General features: G+C 48.3%; 1 protein-coding gene across 2 annotated transcripts in view; it reads right to left on the bottom strand.

The window, feature by feature from the left end:
- Nucleotides 1-13,500, bottom strand: part of ZBTB7C (zinc finger and BTB domain containing 7C) — a 156,874-nt gene that overhangs the window by 121,751 nt on the left and 21,623 nt on the right. The window lies entirely within an intron of this gene.

The following is a 13,500-nucleotide window of genomic DNA, read 5'->3' as shown; positions in this document are numbered from 1 at the left end:
TATTGGAAATACAGAGCTGCTGGGAATACCCCTAAGGAGGCTGCTCCTTTCCTCTGGACTCCTAAACTGAAAAGCTTTCGGTATAAACTCGGATCTGGGCTGTTCTTTTAATTAAAGAATCCTCCAGCGGAAAACCAAAGCAGTGAAGGAAATACTATTGAGAATGCCACCATGTGTTAGTACTGGACCAATGCACTACTGTGGCAGCTCCAAGACTTGGTGCACATGCACTCTTCCAGGCAAGATGCATTAAAGGTTCCTTGACTCTTTTCTGCAAGAACGAGCCCCGACCCTGTTGATTGGCATGGTTAGTAATTCCGGTAACTATTTTGCTCATGTAGGAGTTCCCTGTCATTCCAGGTGAGTGGAGCATCCTCCGCTTCTTACTGCATGTGGCATCTTCTCCAATACTACATTTGGAATCACCCCATGCCTGAAGAGAGACTTATCCAAAGGAGTAATGGCAAGGAAGAGATCCAGGCTTTGGGAAAGGGGCTACTGGATACATGTTTTGAGATTTAAGGTATTATACAAATTGGTTTCTTCTAAGCAGTGTTTGATGAGCTCTGTTTTGATTACATCCAAAGAGTGACAGCCCCTGGAGTATAATAGAGTACAAATGGGCTCTAATAGGGTATTTGGCTGTTGCATTAGTATTAATCCACTCAGCAGTTAAATTGTGGGAGGCTCATGAAAACTCTCTTTTCACCACCATATCAGTAATTTGCATCCAAACAAATGTGCTTTGTGAATAACAGGACCTTGCATCCGAGTGTAATTTTATTACCTCATTCAAGCAATTTTAGCCAAATTGTGCTTCCTCTTTGAAGAGCTGCCACTGGCGAGGAGAGATTGTTCACAAGTGCACATGCAACAAAATTGCACATTTTTCACTTCAACCACCCACTTTTGTTTGTCATTTATTTACAAAATACCTGTTGTCTGTCAGAACGATGCTTCTCCTCTGCCAGAACCTATAACCGTCACTCAAAGCCCATGGTACCTCATAAGGACTTACTGGAAAATGAAAGGGAGAACTTCCAGGGCAGAGATCTGAAGCCTTCCTTTGAGGAGGGAGAGTGGATTAACTGAAAAGAAAATAAATAAGTTCTAAGGTCCCAAGTTGCTGCTGGTACGAGTGAATGTACGTCCCAACACAGAGACAAGGCTGTATCCACACCATCTCTCTGAAGACAGCAGGATTATCACTGAGGGCACATTAGGATGTAGGAAAGAGGGCTTTAATCACTAGACTGACAGGGGGCAAAATCACCACTAAAATTGAGGTGGGACTGCCACAGAGCAGGTTTGGTGAAGAGGAAACCCAAGAAACATGGATCTATGTCCCATTACTTTCCCAGTTTTCTTCCATAGCTGCATCCTTTTCCTTGTCTCATCTCACAAGGTGAGCTCTGCAGGGTGCTGACTGCATTTTGCTCCTTGCACAGCACGTAGCTCACTGAGCCTGAAATCTTAGCTACTGCCAGGACAAATCTCCAGCAAAGAGGCTGGCATTCCATCTTCTATCTCCTTCCCAATTCCCAAAACGTAACACCAGATTTTCTCCATTTCAAATCTAGCTCTGTATTTCAAGACATTCAGTGCAATCCTATTCCACTGTTACCACAAACACTGCCATAACCAAACCCTAAAGAAGGCAAGAGAAATAGAGATAGAGAGATATCCCTCTCCGGCATATATCCCAGACAACTATCAGTCACATCTCCCTTGACTAGCAGTAAGGTATGCACCAGTGAAGAAGAGACACACAAAATAACAGCAGGATAGGCTTCTAAGGGCAAAAAAGAGGGGGAAAAACATGGCCATGACACAAGCAACTACTTTGCCAGCTACTTAAGATATATTAAAACATAAGGGCAGCTTTATGGCTGGCTTCCGCCTGCAGTAGACCAGCAATAGACTTGGACAAGACCCTGGTTGCGTTTGAGTCTGATGCATTTAGGAAAGATGCATGCTATCCCTTGAAAGACCCTGCCTCCCCAGGCACAGCACACGCTGTCACAAACACCCTTTGGCTCTCCTTACTAAATTCACAAGAAAGATTAAGCAAAGCTGCACTTGCCGGCAATAAAACCCTTCTCTGATGGCATCACTGGAGACCCCACTCCTGCATTAATTCAGAGGCTGCCCATTTCCTATTAATTAGAGGACACTATTATGCAAATAATGAAAATTAATTAAGCCCTCACTTATTAATCTAAAACAGTCTCTTCCTTGCTGTTCTGGAATATACCCCAGGCAAGCAGCTACAATCTTTTTAATCATAAAAGTGACAACCTATGAGCTGACACTTCTTTAAAGGATGTCTTTAATATCAAAATAAAATAAAATAAAGTAAACCAACCGTGTCTCCTGAGCAAGCTGGCAATAATGAGATGTTAACCCAATCCTTCCCAGCACAATGATGTCCCTTCCAAGAAGCTGTGGCTGCCCCATCCCTGGCAGTGCTCAAGGCCAGGTTGGACACAGGGGCTTGGAGCAGCTGCTCCAGTGGAAGGTGTCCCTGTCCGTGGCAGGGGTTAGAGCTGGAGGAGCTTTAAGGTCCCTCCCAACCCAAACCAAACCAGTCTGAGATTCTATGATGACCTCTTGACTGTCAGGTGGCTTTTCCTGCCCATGTGCATGTTTTACATTACACCACAGACCTGCGACACAACTTGCAGACGACTTTTAAGAGCTTCATTTACTGTGATTGCTACAAATCGCCCTTCAGATCCTGTTTTTCCCCTGGCATTTCATTTCCCTACCAGACAGAGTGCTGTGCACCTCAGTTTCCCAGGCTGTGTGTGCAAAGCCAAGGGCACATCACGCAGGGCTGGGTGCACTCTACATCACTGCCCGTCGCGACGATGACATCGGCTGCCATTGAGAAGGACAGAGGCCACATGCCTTGTTTTGCAGTTCTTGATGTGACTCAGACCAGATTGAGAATTACGCTTGGAAGAAGTGATTAAAACCCCTGACTACTCCTCCATTACCATGCACGGGTGATGTTCCCAGCAGTGCCAATCGCAGCTGCACCCTTGGAAATGACATCAAAATTAGGGATGCTGCCCGGTGAGGATGACCTGCACCAGCAGTACTGACAGCTGGGATCCTCCAGACCATTTCCTCTTAACCTGGGATAAGCCCAGAGTGTGGAGATGGGAATAAGGACTTGGAAAATCCATCTACGTAAGGGAAACCACCCAGCCTGCAGGTAATGATGCTCTGCACCCAGAATATCACAGAATCACAGACTGGTTTGGGTTGGAAGGAACATTAAAGCTCATCCAGTCCCAAGCCACTGCCACGGGCAGGGACACCTTCCACTAGAGCAGGGTGCTCCAAGCCCCTGTGTCCAACCTGGCCTTGAGCACTGCCAGGGATGGGGCAGCCACAGCTTCTCTGGGCACCCTGTGCCAGCGCTTCAGCATCCTCACAGGGAAGAACTGCTTCCTTATATCTATCTCTATTTAGGGACAGAAGAACCTGTTACATCTTTTCAAACACTAGGGGACTTTAGGCTGCAGAAAAATTCAGGAAACAGATGAAGGAAATGTACAGTGAGAAGGTCAATGCTGACATTTAAGCTAGATTTTGGTCCTTTTTGTTACACTTTAATGTCTGAAGTCCCTAAAGCATTGCAAAGTAAATGGTGGCATTATGAAAAATTACTTACATCACTGACCCTGTTTGTTGTGTTCAGTGCCAATAACGCACCCTTGTTATTAGCTTCTTCAATAGAACTAGCAGTGTTTTCATACACGTTTGAAGCATTTATACATGGTCACCTCCTGCGAAGATGCCAGCCTCCTCTGGGCTGAAATCTGCAGGCAGCATCTATTTAGAGAATCCTGCACAGGCACTGCAGGCATTTTGAAACAGAGGTGCTCAGACCTTTAATAGTATTTTATATCTATCTGAAGCATTAAAATATGCAGCTTGGATTTACTTGGGAGGGAGTCCCAGAGGGAAGAAGGAAACAGGATTTCAGTGGAGGAAACAGAGAGCAGAGGAAGGGTTTGAAGAGGAAGGGAGGAGGGCTTCAACTAAAGGCAAGGATTACAGCAAAAACAACTGCTCAGATGCTCCTCTGGGGATTCGGAGCCCTGAAATGCCTGCACAAAGCTGGCAGACACTTTGCTGCGTCACAGCCCAGGCAACAGCTTCAAAAGTCACCCTCAAAAGAGCAGGGTGAAGTCAACACTCCTTCCAGCAAGTGCCAGGTACAGCTCTGAGCCCAAAGAAGGCTGCTTCATGCACTTATTGGCCAATATTGGTTTTGCTCTCTGACACAGCAAGCATGTTCTGATAGGAGTTTAAATGCATTTCAGTGGCTACGTGCAATGGCAGAGCACAAACAGGATCACCCCAAGCTCAGCCACCCATGCTATGGAGCGGCCACCACCACCTGCAGAGGAGCAGAGCCAGAGCATCAGTGGGATTTGAAAGATGCACCCTCAGTGGTGTGTGATCACTAGGACACGGCCATCAGCCAGCTTTGCAAACCATCATCACAAGGGGTGAAAGGCAAATTCCCAGTATTCTTCTGGGAAGCTCCACGCTGTTTCAGCCCCATCTTTCCAGGTGCCTCATAAACCTCACAGAGCTTGGAAAGAAAACTCACCTCTGATGCCCCAGCTGGGAAAAAGAGCATGGTGACATCCAACTTATCTATGATAAGGGCAAATTTTGCCTGACAAATGCAATGGCCTTCTATAATGAGACTACAGCATTGGTGAGGCACCAGCACAGGGTGCCCAGAGAAGCTGTGTCTGCCCCATCCATGGCAGTATTCAAGGCCAGGTTGGACAGGGCTTGAAGCAACCTGTTCTACTGGAAGGGATTGGAACTGGATGGACTTCAAAGTCCCTTCAACCCAAACCATTCTGTGATTCTATGAATTCAATTAGCAGAGAAACATACTTAAGCCTACATACGCGGGAAGTCCCAAATGGGATTAACTCATGGCCTTTGTATCTGAGGGTCAGGCCCATGGGACTTTTAGCCCTTATTTAGATACCTATCAAAATCAAGCTCAGGTACCTCATTCTACAGTGACTTGGCCAAGGTCACACACAGAGTAAGAGCAGAACTCACACCGTGGAAGTCACTAAGAAATGAATTGTAAACATCTAACAGAGGCTTTAAAGGGGAGATTAAAACCTCTCTCTCCCTGAACTGCCCTGCATTACTCCAAGCTTGTTCTGCTCTGAAACATGGACCCACCCCTCAAGCAGCTGGATCTCAAACTTTGCCTTTTGCTCATTAACAGAAATTGGCACCACCTCAAAGTTCAGCTCAAGCCTCCTGGCAGATGGGACTGAGCTGTGTGCTCCTCCCTTGTGCTGCTCAGTCCATGTCCCACTCTTTCTGGAGCCGCTCCTATCTACCACAATTATGCTATCATATCCTTGTGAGATGGACTCCTTGGCTATCATTTGGGTTAACTGGGTGACCAGCAGTTTAAGGCTCCATGATAACTTTTCACTGCCAAAAGTTCTCCCACTGACCTCTTTCCTTCCAGGCGATTATCTCACCTATGCAAATTCATCACTGCCTTCTGTAAAGTTTGCAAAGGTCAAAATAACAAACTTGGATTTAAGAACAAAGGAGAAAATCCAAGCCATCTGTTATTTTGAACTCTGTGACTATTTTGTGCATGTTTTATGAGGTAGCAATCTCAAAGTCTCGTTAGTTATTGCAAATCAGGGTTGTTTCATTACAGAGCTTCTGATGGTGCCCTCCTTAAGGAGGTGGAAAACTCAATAACCACAGGTACTGGCTTTGAGCATTGTCTGAATGTTGTACCATTACAATTCACTGTCCATATTACAGAGAGGGCCACAGATCTAGCCAAGAGGGCATATTATCATGCCAGGCATAAGCCACTAATGTTTTACTTGCAACATCAAAGAAGATCCCTGTCCTGGAAAAGCAAAGAGATGCTCCACTGACAAGGCATTGGAAATACAAAACCTGGAATGCCCTGCTGTGGTCACACACACAGATAGTGGCCAAACCAGGGAAACACTCAGGTGTCTCCCCAGGGATACTCCACATCCCAGGACAAATTCCACTCCTTAATGTCAGCTTTCTGCTACCTGTCCTCACCTTACTTCCTCCTGCAAATGAACCTGCCTGTAGACGACTGTTCTGAAGCAAGCATTGAGAGCAGCAGGGTTCCACTGCAGACAAGAGCTGATCAATGCCTTGATCCAGGAGGAATCACAGAATCCCAGATTGGTTTGGGTTGGAAGGAACCTTAAAGCCCATCCAGTCCCAACCCCCTGCTACAGGTAGGGACACCTTCCACGAGAGCAGGTTATTCCAAGCCCCATCCAACCTGTCCTTGAACACTGCCATGGACATGGCATCTACCACCTCTCTGGACAACATGTGCCAGTGTTTCACCATCCCCACCCTCATCATAAAACATTTATTCCTTATTTCTGGCCTGCAGAAGCAATGGGATGTGTCCCCATAGCAGCAGCTTCCCTGATGACGAAGCTTAACTGAACCCTGCAGAGCTGCCAGGGTAGCAATGGTCAAAGACCAACATCCTCTTGCTGGGGAATGTCCAGCATCCTGCCCCTCCCTGCCTGCTCTGGCCTGCAGGCAGCTGCCCTCCCTCACCCTTCACCCACCACCCACCCATTCCTCTCCCTCCTGGCTCCCCCTTTCCTTTGCTACCAAAATTCATCACAAGAAACCTGGAGAGGGGCTGTACACGAGGAGTCCTGCAAAATCCACCTGCTCTTAAGCATTTCTGGCTCTCCACTAAAAGAGTGTGATGTTCCTTTCCTCTTTCATGAAAAAATAAAACAAAATAAAGAATTAAAGTGTGGACAGGCAAGTAGGAATGTCTGAGGTGTGACAGCCCATAATCAGAGATGAACTCAACTGCAATAGAAATCATCTTCCCAGGAAACAAGCCCCTGAACTGCTCTCTATTCATTTATAGCAAGCAAACCAGGTGAGCAGAACCAACTGCTAGTTACCCTCTGAGTCACAGGAAGCAGCACCCAAAACACATGCCTTGCCCAAAGCTTTGGAGGACTGAGAAAACACACATCATGCAAATGATTTGAGGCAAGTCTCAGGGTTTGCAAATTCCCTGAGAAACCCAGGCTTTGGATAACCAAGAGCTCCAGGGCTGCTGCTGAGCACCCGTACTTCATAGTGCACCATGGACCGAGTTCTCCTCGAGGCATCAAAGCTGCACAGACACCATTGGCTGCACAGTCTGGCCCTGTAACCCCTAATTTCTCCATAATCAGAAGCAACAGGGTGAGAGTTTTAGTGGCCATACATAATGCATGTCTTCTGGCATTGCTGGGGAGGCGGGACACGAGCACCACAGTGCCAAAGAATGGGATATAGCTCCAAGTGTTCCATACAATCACAGAGGCGGTTGGGAGCCTATCCCCCCCTCTCCCTTTGTTTCCCCACCATATCCTAGCTCTTTATCCACATCCCCCATGCAGCAGCAACACATGGATGGTTTCATCGTGGCTGGTAATTACATGCTGGTGAATATACACTGCTATTCAGTGAGGATGAGGGCTGAGCATCATACTCACACACATCCCCCCTCTGTCATCCAGTATGTAAAATCTCATTGAGTAGTTCATTAGCTATAAGCACAATTGAGTACCGCAGCTTTGACATGCCCCACACTCAAATTCTCTGCGGTAGTCTGGGAACACACCATGCAATTGTTTCCTTGCAGCCTGTTGCTGCTATTTTCCTCCTCATTCCCACTGCTGGTCCATCATCAGCCTCCACCTCCTCCTCCTCATCTCAGTTTCCTGCTATCCAGCCTCCAGTACATCCCTCTCCAGACATCAGATTTAGTCCTCACCCCAGGTGTGACACTCCCTCCCTATCCACACATCCAGGAAAGCTGCTTTCATCCCCTCTTCCCTTCATTTCCCCTTGCATGTTCTTCCCCAGCCTATTCTGATCTCAGCCTTCCTGTACCCTCAATCCTTATCTAAAAATCCCAGTAAGTTTTGCACATCCCTGGAAACCCCTGAGAACATCTTATACAAAGTTTTATACAACTCTCAAATGCTCTTCTCCCTGAAGTCCAAAATAAACCCACTCCATGTGGGTCATGCCCATGAAGACAATCATGCCCTTTAGTACATATGGCTTTCAGGAAAGAGATTTCTGTCCCTGGATACCAATGGGTGGCTTTTGTACCTGCACCAGCACAGGAGCCAGACAGTGAACACACATCCGAGTGTCCCCACACTATTCTATATCAAATAATGACTGGGATCAAGAAGCCATTCAGGTCCAGCTTTCTCCCCCTTACCCACAGCACCAACAATGCCAGTTCGCTCTCTTGGCCACACCATGGTGAAGCAGAAGCTGCTGCTCCTTCAAAAGGTCCCTGCTGCTGTAAACTAAGGATGCTCATTGTGGTAGCTGCAACCCAACTGTGGGAACCATCTGCTGGAAAAGGGAAGGGAAGAAGCCAATAAAAGCTCGGGAGACCTCAGCACAAGAGGGACATGGAGCTGTTGGAGCGAGGCCAGAGGAGGCCATGGAGATGCTGCGAGGGCTGGAGCAGCTCTGCTCTGGAGCCAGGCTGAGAGAGCTGGGATGGGGCAGCCTGGACAAGAGAAGGCTCCTGAAGGGGAGACCTGAGAGCAGCTCCAGTGCCTAAAGGGGCTGTAGGAAAGCTGGAGAGGGGCTTGGGACAAGGGCCTGTAGGGACAGCACAAGGGGGAATGGCTTTAACCTGCCAGAGGGGAGACTGAGCTGAGCTCTTAGGCAGAAGCTGTTCCCTGTGAGGGTGCTGAGGCGCTGGCACAGGGTGCCCAGCTGTGGCTGCCCCATCCCTGGCAGTGCTCAAGGCCAGGTTGGACACAGGGGCTTGGAGCAACCTGCTACAGTGGAAGGTGTCCCTGCCCATGGCAGGGGTTGGACTGGGTGAGCTTTAAGGTCCCTTCCAACCCAAACCATTCCATGACCCTATGAAAACTTCCCAGAAATGGGAGTTAGATCTTGCTACAACCAAAGTATCTGGTTTTCCCTGGGAGGATGGCTTTCCATCCGGCACGGTGGAGCACAATCACATAAATATCAGCCCTGATTGAGCTGTAGAGGGCATGACATTTACCTCCAGGATGTAACCTTTGAATATACCTCCTCCAAGTGATTAGCATCGAGCACACTGTGTGCCATTTAGCCATCACCGCTGAGTGATGATCAGATTAAGTCATGACAGAGCTAACAAAAAACAAGTGAACATAGTATGTGTGGACCACCAGCTGGTGCCTCCCAGCCCAACCACAAGTGACGGGAGCAAGGAGAGCATCAAGATTTGAGTTTGCTTAAGCAGAACACACAAGGCAGTCAACATCGAGCCACATTTGATACGGCAAATCCTGCAAATAAAGCAAGGGAAAGCTCTTCTGACAAGCCCCTCTGGCTGTAAGCCTCCTGGGGAAGGTCAGGAGATAGCGAGTTGAAGACACAAGGGCAGGCAGCAAGCAAGCAACAACAGCAGCACAAATTGGGTCCCGTCAGTAAATCTCTGTAAGAACTGGTTTCCTACAGAAAACTGCATCTCTAACAACACTGCTCTCTGCACAGAGGGCTTCCAACACTGCTCAGGAGATCTGCTTTCAAAAACCTCACTAGAAATGGAGGCTTGCTGTCAGAGAGAAGACTAATGTATCCTAACACTTGCTAAGAATAAATCAATCTACTCAGAGGATGTGAAACCAGATCCTTCCCAGGCCACCAACCCATCGTCGTTTGCATTTTCCATTTCTCCGCTCTGAACCTGTGAAACTTGGCAGGCATCTGACACCTCTTTTCCAAATCCCACTCCAGCTCACCCAAGCTGCAACAGACGGCAAGCCCCGTGCACTGACTGGGGTGCAAGACCTTGGAACGGTCTTGGTCAGATCGTGTGTCATTGTTGGAGTGGTTTGTATAAACGATTGATGGGTTCCCAGGGTGTAGTAGAAGGGAATTTACAAAGAGGAAAACCCAACAAGTCCTCATCTTGAGTCATCTTCACCAGGCTGCACTGCAATCAGCCAAGGATCTTCTCCTATGCTATGGGGCCACAAATAGCTCTTCCCTTGCATGGTCCTCACCAGCCACAAAACCACAGAGGTTTATAGACACAAACATCTCCAGCTCCCCATCAAAGACAGGACTTGGGAAGTGCACCTCACAGCAACGTGTCCATCCCACTCCACCTTGTGCAGTACCAGCACCAAACACACACAAAACACAGCCTTCAAGTCTGAGAAACATACCATTATCTAAACCCTCTATCCCATACACACATACAGCAGATCACAGAACTCTCTCCAGGGCGTGTTTAGTACTGGGCTACAAAGAGTTAAACTTTATAGCCTCAAATATAACAATTAAACCCAAAAAAAAGAAGGTGGAGGGGAGGGACAATGTGCCATCCCCCATGCAGTGCTCTCCTCTCTTTGGGGAAATCTCACCTGAATTCTTATATATACCAACCCAAGTCCCCAGATGCACTGAGGAAATTAAAATACAACCTAAGAAAATGAAAATAAAACCCTAAGAAAATGAAAATAAAACCCTAAGAAAATGAAAATAGAACTCTAAGAAAATGAAACTAAAACCTAAGAAAATTAAAATAAAACCTTAGAAAATGAAAATACGACCTGACAAAATGAAAACAGACCCTAATGAAACGAGAGCACAAACTACCTCCTGCAATCTGGCGGTGCCTGGGTCAGTTGCTGCACGTCCTCAGGAGGTCTTGGGGAGCACAGCTCCACAGCAGCACACAGTTGGCTGTGTCGGCACGACTGTGCTCCATGTTCCGCCTGCAAACGCCCTGGCTGGTGCGCGGGGTGTTTCTCCTACAGTGGTTTGACTCAGAGCTCTCGCCAGACCTGCAGCTCTCAAATTCGTTTAATAAACCATCTCCTCACCACGCCCAGAAGCAAAAGGCAAATCTGTGTCTCCCAGGCACCTCCTGATTGGGCTAACGTGCCTCTTGCTAATTACCCTGCGAGGAAGAGTACGGCTCGGGTGACGTGTTTATGGAGATAAATACGTTAACTTCACAGTTAGCGCCGTAAACTCGTTCCAGACGGAGAGTCTCTTAAGTTGATTTCCAGGAGAAAATGCCTCAATAATTAAATTTCTTTAATTTTTTTTTTCAAGGCTATGAAATATTTATTTCAGTGAGATACGTAGCATGTCTTTCAGGTGCAATTAGTAGCTGCTGTTGGAGTTAAAAAGAAAGCTCACTGGTGAAGCCCAGGGAAGGGATGGGAGTGATTTCTCCCCTCGGCACAGGGAATGCAGCGCTCTGCCCTACCTAATCTCACTATAGCAACGGGAAGACCTTGGCAACCCCGATCCTTACAGTTATTAAGACGAGAGCGGGAAGAGTCAGGAGCATGGCGCTGAGGGATGCTCGGACGAGAAGCTGACCTGGTTCCTACCCAGGAAATAAAGCACCCTGCCTCTCTCAGGGGTGATGGAGGGTCTGCCGAGCACTGGGATGGGTGGTAGTCTAAGGCTGGCTCCCCAAAACTTTCTTGTGATGCTTCTTCTGGGGAGAGAAATACAGCAATGATGAGACTGGCATCTTCCCACTATACCCTGGAGAAGGGTCTTCAAGCCCTGCTGCCTGGATCTGTTGGAGCAGGTCCAGAGGAGACCATAAAATTGATCAGAGGGCTAGAGCAGCTCTGCTCTGGAGCCAAGCTGAGAGAGCCTGGAGAAGAGAGGGCTCCTGAAGGGGAGACCCCAGAGCAGCTCCAGTGCCTAAAGGGGCTGCAGGAAAGCTGGAGAGGGGCTTGGGACAAGGGCCTGTAGGGACAGGCCAAGGGGAATGGCTTGAACCTGCCAGAATAGGGGAGACTGAGCTGAGCTCTTAGGCAGAAGCTCTTCCCTGTGAGGGTGCTGAGGCGCTGGCACAGGGTGCCCAGAGAAGCTGTGGCTGCCCCATCCCTGGCAGTGCTCAAGGCCAGGTTGGACACAGGGGCTTGGAGCAGCTGCTCCAGTGGAAGGTGTCCCTGCCCATGGCAGGGGTTGGAGCTGGGTGAGCTTTAAGGTCCCTTCCAACCCAAACCATTTCACGATTCCATGCATTCACAACTCCCCAAGTCCAAAGAAGACAACGCTGCTCTCAGGACCAGCGGCCAAATCCACACCCAGCTGCTCTCCCTCAGCCTCTCTGATCCCAGCCCCAGCTTCAGCCATGAGAACACATCCAGATGGGACGGGTACAAGGCGGCTCCCCTGTGACTGCCACCAGCCCAGGACTGCCAGCAGCCAGCACCACTGCCACCCCAGTGCCTCCGGAGAGCGCTCGCTTTCTCTTGGCTCTTGGCAGATGATTCACTGCAAATGCAAAGGCACAGAGAGCTCCATCAGCTTCTTGCAAAACACTGCACCTCGGTGACTGCCTGGCACAGAGCCACTTTAGTCCTGGGCTCCTAGACAGCAGAGACAGCCCAGGGGTAGCCTGGCTGCCATAGCTCCTGGGCACAGCTCAGTTCCAAATGGGCAGAGCAGCATGTTCTGTAATCTTCTGTCAAAGAGGGACACTGAGGCTTCCTTGACAGCACCCTATAAAAGGGGACTTCAAGCTGGTAAGTTCTCCAAAACCAGGCTCTACAGCTCACAGACCAGACTTGAACCTGCTCTGCTCCATCTCACTGTGATGGCCACTCACCAGAACAGGCTACTGACTTGTGAAGGACCAGCTGGGGACCCTGCAAGGCTAAGTTACTACTACTGCTGCTATTCACACAGCTAGTAGAATAATAATAATGACCCATATTAAAGTTCCAAGTTAGCACGAGTCAGTCTTTTTGGTGGCAGAAGATGTGTTTGTCTCCAGCATCACTCTTCTTGTCACCTTGGAAGTCCTCAGCACCATGCTTGTCCCACTGCTCATTATTACTATCATAGTTTCCACATAAACTGAGCATCTGGATTATGAAGTACATCATTCCATCATCTGGATTAGCCCAAAAACATTTCCTTACCAGCCTTTGAAACATCATCCCACAGTCCAACCCTACTATAAGCACATGTCCCCAGCCCACAGTGGCCCGGACAGCCCTTCTTGCTCCACGCTACCTTTCACTTTTTCTCAATTTTTCCCAATTTTTCCCAATTTTTCCCAATTCCCAATATGAACTTCCTCACCACCAAAGTCTCAGCTGACTCCCAGCCACATTCCTCATGATCCCAGCTCCAGAGCTTTACCAGCATAACAATATAAAGTCGGTAATTCAGCCAATTCCAGACAGAATTAGATGCTGCTGGTCATTTCTTCCTCCGAATGAGAGAGGAAGATCTCACCACTCTGTTGGGTGGATGTTGCCCACCCAGCACCTTTGCTAGGCAGCCTGATGCTGGGCACCAACAGGGATGAATAGAAACATAGCTCTGTACTCAGGCACTGCTTACTCTCACAGTCCTTGGAGGCAATTAAACAATTGCACTGGGAACATAAATCCT

The sequence above is a fragment of the Melopsittacus undulatus genome, chromosome Z (assembly GCF_012275295.1).
Source record: "Melopsittacus undulatus isolate bMelUnd1 chromosome Z, bMelUnd1.mat.Z, whole genome shotgun sequence".
In the NCBI taxonomy this organism is placed as follows: Eukaryota; Metazoa; Chordata; class Aves; order Psittaciformes; family Psittaculidae; genus Melopsittacus; species Melopsittacus undulatus.
Note: the sequence above shows the minus strand (reverse complement) of the source record. Positions and strands in the feature narration are given on the sequence as shown.